This window comes from Furipterus horrens, unplaced genomic scaffold, assembly GCF_987537825.1.
Source record: "Furipterus horrens unplaced genomic scaffold, mFurHor1.1.pri manual_scaffold_41, whole genome shotgun sequence".
Classification (NCBI taxonomy): Eukaryota; Metazoa; Chordata; class Mammalia; order Chiroptera; family Furipteridae; genus Furipterus; species Furipterus horrens.
The window spans coordinates 42,524-56,082 of NW_028327211.1; positions in this window are offsets into that span (position 1 = coordinate 42,524).

Below are 13,559 nucleotides of genomic sequence, written 5' to 3' on the forward strand. Positions count from 1 at the left end.
CCACCAGCACACCGCATCCTCTCTGCCCCGGCTCCGTCCCTCCTACCTGTCTGGATGAGTATTTCTTCTTTATCTTTGTTTGCTGGACTTCCATGCAGTTTGATTTTCTGGACCTTCTGGCTGTTTCTAGTTTTGAGTTAGTTGTACTCCTTAGTTGTGGAGGGAGACGCAGTGTGTCTGTCTACACCTCCATCTTGGCCAAAAGTTCAAGGAAAAGACTTTTGAGATAAGACTTGAGTGAGGAGGAGGAGCCGGCCATGCAGATGGCAGAGAAGAGCATCCCAGGCAGAGGAAACAGCAAGTGCAAAGGCCCTGAGGCAGGACTAAACTTGGCCCACTGAGGAGTGGAAACAGGCCAGTATGTTGGCTGGGATGACCTTGAAGGAGTGTGGTGAGGGAGAGAGAGGAAGGGGCCCAGGATCTTGGTGATGGGCCCTGTAGGCCCTGGGGAGAAGTCTGACTTGTATTTTAAATGTAATGCAAAGTCCTCGGGGCTTAAACAGGAGCTTGACATGGTCTAATCTGCATTTTTAGAAGATCACTTTGGTCACCTTGTGGAGAAAGAATGGTGACAGGTCCCTGTTAGGACCCAAGATTTCTACTCTAATCATCTCTAGAAGAAGCTCCTCACCCAGCATGGGGCCCCAGGGGAGTAAATGAGGCAGTTAGTGTGTGAGATGGCTATGGGGGTGGAAGCTGGTTGGGGAGGTGATATTGATCAGTGAACTCAGCCAGAGAGGCAGAAATAAGGAGCTAAGCCTGAATAGCCCACTCTGACCAAGCCCCATTGCCCAAATTAGTGACTTAATTTATTGATTCACTTATTCAGTAAGATAGCAATCCTACCTAACCACTGGGGACAAAGAGGTGAGAGGCCCAGTCTCTGCCCCCAAAGAGTTTGCAATAAACAAACAATGACAACTCCTGGGAAAGGTTCTGAGCCTGGGAAAGCCCTGAGAGTATAGAGGAAGGGTGAGTGCCTATTTGCAGGGAGGGAAGTGTCAGGAATAATTAATTTCTTAGAGAAGGGGACATGAACTGCTCCTCCCCTCTACCTCCCAGGACCCGACACATCTCCCAGTGAACCTTTTTGTTCCCCTTCCTATAAAAGGCAGAATGTGAGGTGGTTGTACCTCTCCCAGAGAGAGCGCCCCCCCCCCCCCCACTTCCCTGCAGTCCCCTAAGGTAAATGACAATAACCACAAGCCTTGGATCTGGGTCTCTTTCACTTCCACTCCGTTGTTTAATGATGTCAGTGGGGCAGGAATCATTACCCCATTTCACAGGTGAAGAAATTGAGGCTCACAAAGGGGCTGAATAGACACTTCTCCAAAGAGGACATACAGATGGCCAATAGACATATGAAAAGATGCTCAACATCACTAGCCATCAGAGAGATGCAAATTATAATCACAATGAGATACCATCTCACACCTGTCAAAAGGGTTATCATCAATAAATCAACAAACAACAAGTGCTGGTGAGGATGTGGAGAAAAGGGGACCCTCATGCATTGTTGGTGGGAATGCAGACTGGTGCAGCCACTGTGGAAAGCAGTGTGGAGATACCTCAAAAAATTTGAAATGGAACTGCCTATGATCCAATGATTCCACTTCTGGGAATTTATCCAAAGAAACCCGAAACACTAATTCAAAAGAACATAAGCACCCCTATGTTCATTGCAGTGTTATTTACAATTGGCAAGATTTGGGAGCTGCCCAAGTGTCCATCAGTGAATGAGCAGATAAAAAAGCTGTCGTGCATTTACACAATGGAATACTACTCGGCTGGGAAAACCAAGGAAATCTTACCCTTTGCGACAGCATGGATGGACCTGGAAAACATTATGCTAAGTGAAATAAGCCCATCAGAGACAGACAATACCATGCGATTTCACTCATATGTGGAATCTAATAAACAAACTGAACAAGCGAAATAGTGACAGACTCATAGAAAGCAAGCAGGCTGACAGCCGTGGGGTGCAGGAGGGCTGGATGTTGGGGGTGGTGGAGGGATTGAACAAAAGAGAAAAACAGAAAAAACTCATGGACATGAACAGCAATGTGGTGACGGCCGGGGAGAGGGTGGCTGGAGGGAGGTGGAGGAGAGCAAGGGAGGAATAAATGGCGGCAGACGGAGATGTGACCTGGGGCTGTGCACACACAATGCAGTGTACAGTGATGTGTTGTGGAGTTGTGCACCTGAACCCTATATAATTTGTTAACCAGTGTCACCCCAATCAATTCAATAAAAAAAGAAGAAGAAAAAAGAAACTGAGGCCTAGAGAAGTTAAGTGCCTGATCCCAGGCCTCCCAGGGAAGAGAAGGCTGGGCCCATGGAACTGAGTCTTCTGTTTCAGTGCTCTTGAGAGGATGGGCTGCGTGTGGCCTTCCTCTGTGCCTGCTGCCCGCACTCCCAGCCCCACTCGGACCCAACTGCCCTCTGCTCGCCACCAGAGCCCCCAAGTGCAAGAGGCAGTGACAGCGGAGCCTTGGCCAGGAGCAGGGAAACTCGGGGCCAGCACACCAACTTCCCTGGCCTGTTGGGCAACCCAACTTCTTCTCCACCAGTTCCCAGGGAAGAGTCCCCTGGAATGGGGTGCACGAAGCCAACTTTATAAAATTCTCCACAACCAGCCAAGTGGAACCTATTTTCCCTCACAATGCAATTAACGGCACCGACATTTACAAAATATGATTACAAGCGCTTTGGTTAAGTAAAGTATATTAGATAGCAGCGAGGGGTTGATCTTAATGTGCATTTTTTCGAGAGACTTGCATTTTCTTTGTGCAAATAAAGAGGCCCTAAATTCTCCATAGGCACTAAAATCAATGCAGTGGAACCATGATAACAAACACAGGCTCCACTTTTTGCTACATCCCCCAATTAATTAAGCCTTTCACGGGCATGTAATTAGGAACATTAGCAAGTCATAAAATTGCCCTGAGTCTTTAAATTATGTGCTGGCCCTCAGCAATTTGTTTTTAATTCCTTCTGAAGACAATGGCACTGTGGGGCCCAATAGATCTTCATAGTGGCCCACTGTGCTCTCCTTTATTGCGGCAGGGCCAGCCTGCTGGGGCTCCCCTCCAGACACCTGGGGTGCCCCACTTGGGCTCCCGGGGCTCAGGACTGCGGTGGGACTCCAGCTCGCTCTTTCTTCCTCTTTCTTCCCACTTCCCTTTCTTTCTTCTTTGTTTCTACTTCTGCTTTATTTCTCCTTCCTTCCTCCCTCCTCTCTCTTCCTTCTCTGTTTCCTTCTTTTTTCTCTTCTCCTTTTGATTTCTTTAAGCTTCTCCTGTCTTTCTTTCTCTCCTTCCTTCTCCTTCACTGCTTTCCTCTCTCTCTCCCTCCCCTCCCTCCTCTTTCCTTGCTCCTCCACACACACCCCCCTTCCTGGGCCACAGCACCAGGCCGCTCCTTCCCCTTCCCATGATCCCTTGGGGACAGGCTGGGCGCACAGGGCTGCTTCCCTTCCCCCACCCTCTTGCAGGACCCAGCTCCTGGCGCCTCTATTTCCAACCATGTTGTAAAGGACCTCGGAGGCCATCTAGCCTGACCTGCCACTTCTATGATTTGTGGCATCAGTTGTCCTCCTTGGGAGCCAAACCCTGAAGCAATCTGGAGGTGTTGGAGGGAGTGCGGGGCCGGGGTTATGACCCCACTCCCACCCTCCTTCCTCCTCTGAGGGAAGGGGAAGTGCGAGGCAGTGCAAAGGGCTGTGGTGTTTGCCTGGCGGGCATAATGCCCCCTGAAAGGCACTGGCCTTCCACTCATCTGCCAGGGCTCCCTGGGACCTAAGGGAGTGGTGAACCCTGCTCCTCATTCATGCACCACCCAGACTCCCCTCTCCCTGCAAAACTGTTGCTCTTCCAAGCCTGCGGTCACCAGCTTCAGGACTTAGGGCAATTAGGTCTTTGAGTTTAGGTGTTCTAGAACCTGCCCTGCCCTTATATCTTCCACCCAGGCCTGCCTTTTCTGCCAGTCGGCGGTTTCTAACTTATGAATCGAGATCAACTAGATCTTGATGTGGTGCCAGGAGTGGCAGGCCCATTGGCACAATCCATCCCTTCTCTAGGGTTTGCTGAGATTCTGGATCTAGTACAAGTGGGGCCCCCTTCCCCTTCCCCTTCCTCTGTGTGCCAACATCCCCTCCTCACTCCTGGAGATCACAAGGCTTCTGGGAAATCTTGGAATCCCCAAGGTTTTGAACTGGGAAGAGCGTTACAAAAGAACAAACTAAGGCCCCTACCAAGCCAAAATCCAGGACGAAAAGACCTGCTTGCTCAGCAGCCAACCACTGTAACCATCTCTTGTTCACAGCCACTGTGGGGTCTGGGGCTCTGCTCTGTTTCTGTCTTTTCTGAGCTCCTTCTCTCTCACCAAGAACTCGCTCTTTCTCTCTGTTTTTCTCCAGTGCAATAGACATCACTAGTGCTCAGTGGCATTTGGGGTTCTACTTGCCTTCTGAGCATATGGCAAGATTGCACTTGCTGTTCCACCGAGATTAGGCATAGCAGTGTGACTTGATTGGGCCCATGAAGTGTGAGCAGAAGTGGCATTTGTCACTTCCAGGTACAAATATTTAAGAGCGTTCTTCCCCTGACCTAAGCACTTGTTGGTAGGGAGGTGCCGTGAAGGAACAGGCCTGGAATACTCAGTCCCCATGTGGTGCCAGCTGCTCTGAAGAATTGCCCAGACCCAACTAAAAATTTGCATGAGCAAAAAGTAGATGTTTGTTGTATTGAAATGTGGTGATGTTTGTTACCACAGTGTAACCTAACCTGTCCTGACTAATGCACCAAGAAAGAGCCTCTGACTGGTCCAGCTAATATTTCTGCCCGGGCCAGGCTATTCATTGCACCAGTGCGGGGATCAGTTGCCTTTGGGTCAAATACACAGCCTGCCTGCCCCAATTAAGGAAGACAGTTTTGCAATTTTTAAGTTTCCCATACTCAACAGACTAAATGCTTAACTTCTTTTGGCCGACAAGGCCCTCAATGAGTGAACCCCTGCCTGCACCTCCAACCCCATTTCCTGCTACTCCCAATCCTATTTCACCTCTCAGGCCCAGAGACACTGAACTTCTTCTTATTCCCTCATCATAGCAAGCTCTATCACAGCTATCTTTTTTTTCTTTCTTTCTTTTTTTTCTTAATTTTATTTATTAATTTTTAGAGAGAGGGGAAGGGCAGGAAAAAGAGAAGGAGGGAAACATCAATGTGTGGTTGCTTCTCACACACCCCCAACTGGGGACCTGGCCCGCAACCCAGGCCTGTGCCCTGACCGGGAATCGAACCAGCGACCCTTTGGTTCACAAGCTGGTGCTCAGTCCACTGAGCCACACCAGCCAGGGCACAGCTATCTTTTTATACATGCTATTCCCTTTGCCTAAAATACTTTTCCACTCACCATCTCCTGAGGAGAGTCCACTGATTTTTAAAGTCCTAGGTCAAGTATTTTCTGTTCTTGTAGGCCTTCCCTGGTCCATCCTTCCTGATATGTACCCCTTACAGAGGCAGATTTAACAGTGGGCGCACCAACTTCTGAAGGACCTTGCAAAACCATGTATTTTTATTTTCCCCGTCTCTCTTTTTTTAAGGGGCCCAATATTTTTTTCTGCGCCCAGGGCCTCAACCAACCTTAATCCGCCTGACCCCTCGTAGCCCTGTGCACATACAGCAGGTCCTTGAATGACATCTTTTTAGTTAATGTTGTTTCATGATAACGATGAGATGCCTTAGGAACTTGCTGTTGTTTATATCAATGAGCCTGTGGTAACATTGGTTTTATCATATGTTGTTTTGCTTGAAGTCGCAGCACCTAACGACAACATTGAAGACTAACTGTACTTTTACTGCAGACTTATCCTGTGAACTTGTTCTTATCTGCGTATCTGTCTGTATGCTCACTGCCCCCTAGACTGTAAGGTTCTCATGACATGACCAGCCCCTCAGTCATCATTTGGTCTCCCCTCTCTCTCCAACTCATTGTCAACAACACATTGCTGACGACAAGCACAGTGAGGCCAACGTTTATTGATTGCTCACCACTTCCCTGCACTGGGCTACGCACCCTACCTAGCTGATCTCTTTGAGCACGTGCTGTTATTACCTTCATGTTATCCCTCCTGGAGCCTCTGCATTGTACTGCCTCTCCTTATGGTCCTGCAGTTGCTCAGGAATACTCTGTTGAATGAATGAATGCTGTCTACATGAAACAAATGGATGAACAGGTGAATACTGACTTCCACACAAAGGAGAGGCTGGGACTTCATGTAACACACGTGGGAAAGCACAACTCCTGCCCCTGTCATATATGCCTGCTTTATCAACTGCCCAGGCAGCTGTGAGTTTGTCTGTAGGGAGTCTATGAATATTCAGGGGTGTCCCCAGTGGGAAGGACACACATCCCCCTCAATCTCCCCTTCACCCCCAGGCTGGCACATGCAGGCATCCCCTGACCAGAGCCAGCAGCCCCCTTGGACGGTTCCAGACGCAAGCAGGGCCCGCCTGCAGACTCAGCACCCAGGCAGGCAGGGTGCCCCAGGAGCCCACCTGGGGCTCTGCCAGGCCCATTTGGAGGCAGCCACATGCCCTTAGGGACGGGATGCTGTGATTGGGAGCCTGGCGAGCAGAGGCTAAACTTGAGTAAGTGTTTGTTGTTGTCATCCGCAGATCTAATGCAGAGCCTGCTGAGAATACGCAGTGGGGACGTATATCACACCCAGAGCTTTTTATCTCGCACATGTGACCCTGCCCATCACGAGCTGTGCGTTTTATTCTCGCTGGTGGGACAAAAACCACCTCCCACTGCAGCATATATCAAGGGGAAGAATGTTGAACTTTCTTTGCATTAATATAAATAGCTGTTTAGGCCTCATTCCCCAGCCTGGGACCCTGTGTGCACCTGTCCTTCATCTACTCTATTTGGCATCTGGTTCAAGTTTGGTTTATTTAGAGCCCAGGTAGGCAGGCTTTTACATATTAAAGGTGCATTTTAAAAGAGCATTTTCTATTCTAATTTGAGGGAGCCAAGCTCTTTAGGGCTTTCGGGAGCGGTGTCCACCTGATTTACATTTCCCCCACTGGAGCTGAGCCACAGAAGCACATTAGGATGTAAATAATGGTGATGGATACCTGTATCTTCAAAGATCCATTTTCTCTCCATTTTTTCTCTCTTTTGGGGGAGGAGGCCAGCCAGGGAGGCGTAGAAGTACCTGGGCTGTGGGGGCAGAGGAAAGGAAGAGGAGGCTGAGAGATGATGCAATGAGTTTCTCAGAAAGGCTGGCTCTGAGGGAGGAAAGGTGTGCATGCCGTTCAGAGGGGTGGGATGCCAGACTTTCTGCAAGATGGCAGTCAGAAGGCTTGGCAAAGCCAATGCCTTCTTTCTCTGGGGAGAGGGTATTGTGTTGTAATTAAGCTAGTGTTTAAATATGGGCTCCAGGGTGACTTTGGAAAATTCACTTTACCTCTCTGAGCTCAGTACACTGATTGGGCTATGGAGCTCATCATAATGATCCCATACAGGGCTAGCATGAGGAAAAGGTGAGATGACACCTGTAAAACACATGGCACAGTACCTGGCACACAGTAGGTGAGCATCTGAACACATGTTGGCTGTTGTTTGTTATTATTATCCTTATAAATCTTGTCTTTTATTCACAAGCCCCAGTGCCCTGCACACGGTAGACATTTGATTCATGTACATTAGCTGGCCTCCATTTGTTCGACGTCAGGAAATGTACCTGGTTCCTACTCTGGCCTATGGACACAGCACAAGGCCCTGGAGAAAGATGGTGTTTGGGGCATGGTTCCTGACCTCTACCCACCCGCCACTCCCACCAAAGGCTTCTGGTTTACCTACCTCTTTGGGTCCCCAACTGAGCCGTGCTCTCTCAAGTTTTCAATGCCCTTGGTCCAGGACCTTCTCTCTCCTCTTCTTCAGCTCAGGAAATTTCACTCACCCTCTTCCAGGAAGCCTTCCCAACTCTCCCAGCTGGGTTGGCGCCCTCCTTGGGGTCCAGAGTGCCCGTCAGTTCCCTTCATCACACTGCTTACTGTCCTCTGTGATAACTCTTTTGTGGGTCCATGTTTCCTACTAGAGTGTAGGCCCTTGGGGGGGGGTGTGCAGAATAGGGTCTGTTTTGGTGACCATTATGTTCCCAGTCTGGCATACAGTATGTGTTCAACAAATGTTTGCTCTAGAGTGATGAAGCTGATGTTTTCAAGATGTTCACAGTCTCAGCAGGGATGACGGACCCACATACAAGTTGTGACGGTGCAAAATGAGCTTAGAAGGGGATGCTGGGCATGTCAGGAGGGCTTCCCAGAGGAGATGGCAGTCAAGTAGGGCCTTGAAGAATAAGTAAGGGCTGTTCTAGAGGAAGAGAGAGAGAATTCTGAGGAAGTGGAGAGTTTGACAAAAGAAAGACGCTGAATGGGAACAAAAAGAAATAGAATTCTTTTTTGAATCTTGGACCAAGGTGCTCTTAGAGGTTGGATGGGAACTAGGAAGATCTCATTACGGAGGGCAAGGGGAGGTTGAAGGCAGTGGGGAGGGGCAGCACCTGGCCTCGGCCATAGCTGGGAAGTAGGAGGCAGAGTTGGAGAGAATGGCCACCCCTAACCTTGAAAGGCACCTTGGCTTGGGTGGCCAGGACCAGGGACCACACCTGGTTCCCAGGCCCTCTTAGAGCCCAGAACAGCAAGGATTGAGGAGGAGATGAAAAGAGGGGGCCCTTCTGGTTCCAATTTCCCCAGCCAAGATTGCTTCCAAAATCCAGGGGAGAAAGCCTGGGGCCCTTGCTGATGAGCCATCACGGTGGGGAGCACAGGGCAGGGGTGCTTTCAGAAGTGATGACAGTGAAGAGAGGGAGAAAATGGGAGAGGGGAACAGAAGAAGAGAGAATGGGGTACGGGATATGCTCTTGATCCAGAGAGAAAGGAAAGGAGGGGGACAGTGTGGGAAATGTGGAGGTGGGACACCAAGGGAGAGGGGATGTCAGGGAGCGCCTCCCAGCGGGGCTAGAAGGAGGTTTGATTGTGGCAGGTGCTGGGAGAGGAGAAAGAGCAGGAAGGGAGGACAGGAGGTGGAGAAGGAGATGAAGATGTTCTTTCATCTTCTTCCTGGAGAGAGGCGCCAGGCAGAGATAGGGAGAATGACGGAAGGTCTCATTGGAGCTGTTGCTATGAAAGAATTTGTCTTTGGAACGAGCTTTTTATCAGTCATCATAAAGATCAGGATTCCTCAGAGGCCGCTCCATCTTCCTCTCTCTCCATTTCTCTCCGTCTTGCCCTCCTTTCCCTGTTCCCTCTGTCTCCTTTCACAGCTCACAGACCCATTCTTGGCCCCATGTCTGCCTCTGTCTGTTTTTTCAGTTTCAGGGACTCCCCCGCCATCTTTCTCCACTGCCTCACTGCGCGCCAGCCACAGGCCAGGCCCTCCTCTGAATCTCAAGGGGGCCAGGGCAAAGCCACCTGTCCAGGCTATGTGTCTTCTTTGGCCCAGTCGGGGACCTCTCTGAACCTGTTTCCTCCTCCATAAATTTATGGGGTTGGATGCCATAACCCTTAAGACGGAGGTTGTAGGCAGGTGTGACAATCCTCAAGGTAGGGAGAGCCTTGAGGATGTCCTGGAGAGGAGGTACCTTAGAGCCGGTGGGCCTTTACCCTCCTTTATCAAATGAGGGCCCAGGAAGAGGGGTGGCCTTCCCCAAGTCCTGTAATCCTGTGCTGGCTGGCATCCAAACCTTGCCCATGGAGAGGGCATGGGAAAGGTCTGTGCCTCAACACCATCTGCAATGGGCATCAGGGCCACATAAAGACTATTAAATGGCACTCTGAAAGTGTAATTTAAAACCCCAACAACTCAGTGATAAATCAGTGTAAGGAAATTTCTGATCCTCCCATATTACTTATATGCTTTTGTTGGAATATTACATTCATTCTAAAGCTGTAGTTAAGTGGCTCTGCTTTGCTGGTGCTCTCGGCATATGCTTGCTGCCCAGTGCATAGTATAATCCACTGGGACGTATCAAACCTAGACATCATCAGTTAGCCGGGGGACAGCCAGAAACCCCTTCCAAGCTGTACATGAGGCAGGGAGGTTGGGCCTGATAGGGGGAGACAGGCCCCTTTTGAGGAAGATACACTCTGGGCTAGGCTGAAAGGCCCTGAGTCCCAGGGAGGAAAAGGGGTGGGGACAGCCTGTGGGCCACAGGAGCCCTTGCTTCTGACACAGCCCTTGCCCCAAGCCAGCTACCTTTTGCACCATGGCCAGCTGTCCAGGTGTGGCTCTCACCTGTCCTGTGTACATAGCAAAGGCAGGTCCAAAGAGCAAAAGGAGAAGGGACCTGGTCCTGATACCCCACAACCCCCAGTGCCACCAGCAGGCCCTGGAGAGGGTAGAATGCAGGAAGGAGTTAAAGAAAAAATATTTGTGACACTTGGCAAAGATGGTAAGGCAGACCTGATTCAGGACTGCCTCAATGAGTACAGGGGCTGCTGCAATGGGACGTTGCAGGGGTTTGGGACCCAGCTCCAAAGACCCCATGGGCAGGTGGGACTTGATAGCCAAGGAGAAGGATGGTGTGGGTGGGTGGAAAATTACTAGGAGGAGACACCAGGGCTAAACCAACCTAACAGGATTCTTAGTGAAGACAGATCGGCGGCATCAGATAACACTGGGGGTGGTGGAGGCTAAGGAATCAAGGATGGGGGACTCTTGCCACTTTGGCTAAACCGGGTTCTTTCTAAAACTGGATCTTAAAAGGATGCACACGGATGGGCCTAGGAGAAGGTTCAGGAGCCTGGCTGAATCTTGGCCAAGCAAAGGATCTTTGTCACCGAGAGGGGAGGAGTGGGCAAACAGCCGGGAGCACCAGCATGAATGGCATCTTTATAGTAGGCAGGGGCTTTCCCCAGATTAGTGAAGGAGTCTGGTCCCCATCTTCCCCAGGAGGAACTGCGGGGGCTGCCCAGGGTCATGGGCAGGAGAGTGGGCGCTGGCAGAATCCACGGCAGGAAGAGCTGCTGGCTGGGAGGCCAGGAGGGAGCCGAGCCAGACAAGGTGGAGGAGCAGGCTGCCTGCCCTTCTCCACCTACCTCTCCTTGAGTGTGAACATTTCATATTCCCAGATAACCTAGCTCTTATCTGTACCCAGCTGGCCTGGAGAACTCTCACTTCCGGCCCCTGGATATTTATGTTAAAATATTAATGATTAGTTTTTCTTGGAAGGGATGGGGCAGGGGGTCAGAGGGTTTCTTGGAACACTCAGGGGCTTCTTTCTTCCTTCTTCCAGTTCTGACTCCAGGCCTGGAGGTCCCCAACCCAGGAAAGGCTGTGACCTGGGGACAAGGTACAAGGAAGAAGGCGAGGGAGGGGGTGGTGAGCCAATGGTGGCCTGGCTGTCAGGCCGGAGCTGCAGCTCTAGAAGCCCCACTTCAGGCCAGTGACTCTAAAACATCTGGGGTGCCTGATGTGCACCCCACCCTCCGAGGTTTAGGGGTGACCCTCTGGGCATGCAGGTCTCCCCTCCTGGCCCAGCCCTGCTGTTCCCAGGCTCCTGGGCTGGGAGGGGCTGTGCTCGGGGAGGGGCAGGAGCAGGCCAGGCCCTGTGCTGAGAGGCCTCAATTTCACAGGGCTTGCTCCTGAGTGAGTTTCGCATAAAAGGATTAAGGCGAGAGGAAGTGCAGAGGAAATGGGATGTTGGACACCTTGTTAAACGGGCTGTCAGGGCTCCCAGAGCGTGGGTGCTAACTCTATTCCCTGCCTCCGCTGAGAGCTGGCCAGGCCATTACCTGAGTGATCAAAGATAGGGTCTGTGAGTCAGTGCCTGGACGACCTGGGGGCTGGGCGAGCCAGAAGAGGGAGCGCTGCACCGGTATCCGCCCCCCACCCCCACCCCGGAAACACACACACTCCCTCTTCTTCAGGCCCCATTCCCAGGGAATTCCAAGGGGTTAGGGAGGAGGGTAAATGGAGGCTGAAATTGTCTTCCCACCTGGGCCTGGAGAGCTCTCCACCCTGGGATTAAAAACAGCACGTTTTGGGTGTGAAAATGGGGGAGGGGGGGTATTTGACCTAATGATGTGTAGATGATCATTTCCTCCCTTATCTTCACACCCGGAACATTCTTTTTCCTGAGCCAGGGAATTGGCTCAGTTTGTGAATGAATCTGATCGGATCAGCTCTTTTTCTAAAGAGATAAGGGAGTTGTCAGGACGGAGGGCGGACTTCCTCCGGGGACAAGGGCTCCTGAGGACCTGAGGTAGGTGGGAGACTGTTGTGGGGGGTGGGGGTGGGGGTCCCAGTGGCCCGCAGGCTGGGGCAGCCCACACATCCATGCAGGGAATCTGTCCCTGTCTGTCCTCTGCCCTGCCTGGACCACTTTTGCTCATGTCACCCAGCCAGTTCCTACTCATCCTTTAGAGGGGCGACAGTCCTGGCTGAACATTCCAATCACCTGGGAGACCTGGGAAACTTACCCTTGTCCAAGGCCCACTTGAGACAGATGGAACCAGAATATCTGGGGGTGCAGGTACTGCATGGGGGCCGAGGCCCTCTTCCTGGTGATTCTCAAGTGCAGCCGGGGTTCATCTCTATTGTCCAGGAAGCCTTCCCCCAGGCTCCCTGGGGCCTATCTCCAGGAGTCACACCTACCACTTGGTAGTTGTTTACCTGTCTGTCTAGACCTCCCACCCCAGACTGTGAACACCTGGGAGTGGGGGCAAGGGGCACTCACCATTGTCCCCTGGACCTTAATCCTTCCCGAGGTGGGCCACCAATACACAGCACTGAAGGAGGGAATGCTGGGAACAGGCCTTAGTCACATTCTTATCCCCACTCCCCATCCAGTTAGGGATTCCAAAGTGGGATAGTGCACACTGAGTGCCTGATGATCACATGGCCCCTCCGAGATGCGGGGATATGGGAAGTTAGCCGAAGTCCCCCCTACTTTGCCTGTTGGGGGGTGGGGGGCTTCAGGACACCTCCTCCTCCTCTGTTCCCCACCATCACCACCACCCACTTTTACATCCTTTCAACTGCAGGAAATGAGAGTTTAGATTAGAAGTTAGCAACCTTTTTCTGTAAAGGGCCAGATAGTAAATATTTAAAGCTATGGGGGCCCTACTGTCTGTCTCATCATCTCTGCTGCGACAGCTCACACGCAGCCATGGACAATACATAAATGAGCCGGCGTGGCCGTGTTCCAGTAGCACTTTATTTATGGACACTGAGATTTGAATTTTATATAATTTTCACATGTCACAAAATTCCTTCCAGTTTTTCCTAAAGTAATTCCTAGCTTGTGGACATATGAAAACAGGGGTGTTGTAGCTGTCATTTGTAGATTCCTGACTTCAGTGAGATTGGGGGGGGGGGGGGCGCGTTTCCTGATTCTGAGCTTAGAGCTGAACACAGATCTCCACCCACACACCCCCAAGTCTCTGGGCACCTGGGCCGCCCCTCCATGAGGCAGAGGCTGTGTGAAGGGACATCGGTAGAAACCTTGATCCCTTCAGGGACGGGGGCTGGGAGTGTGAATCCTGAGACAC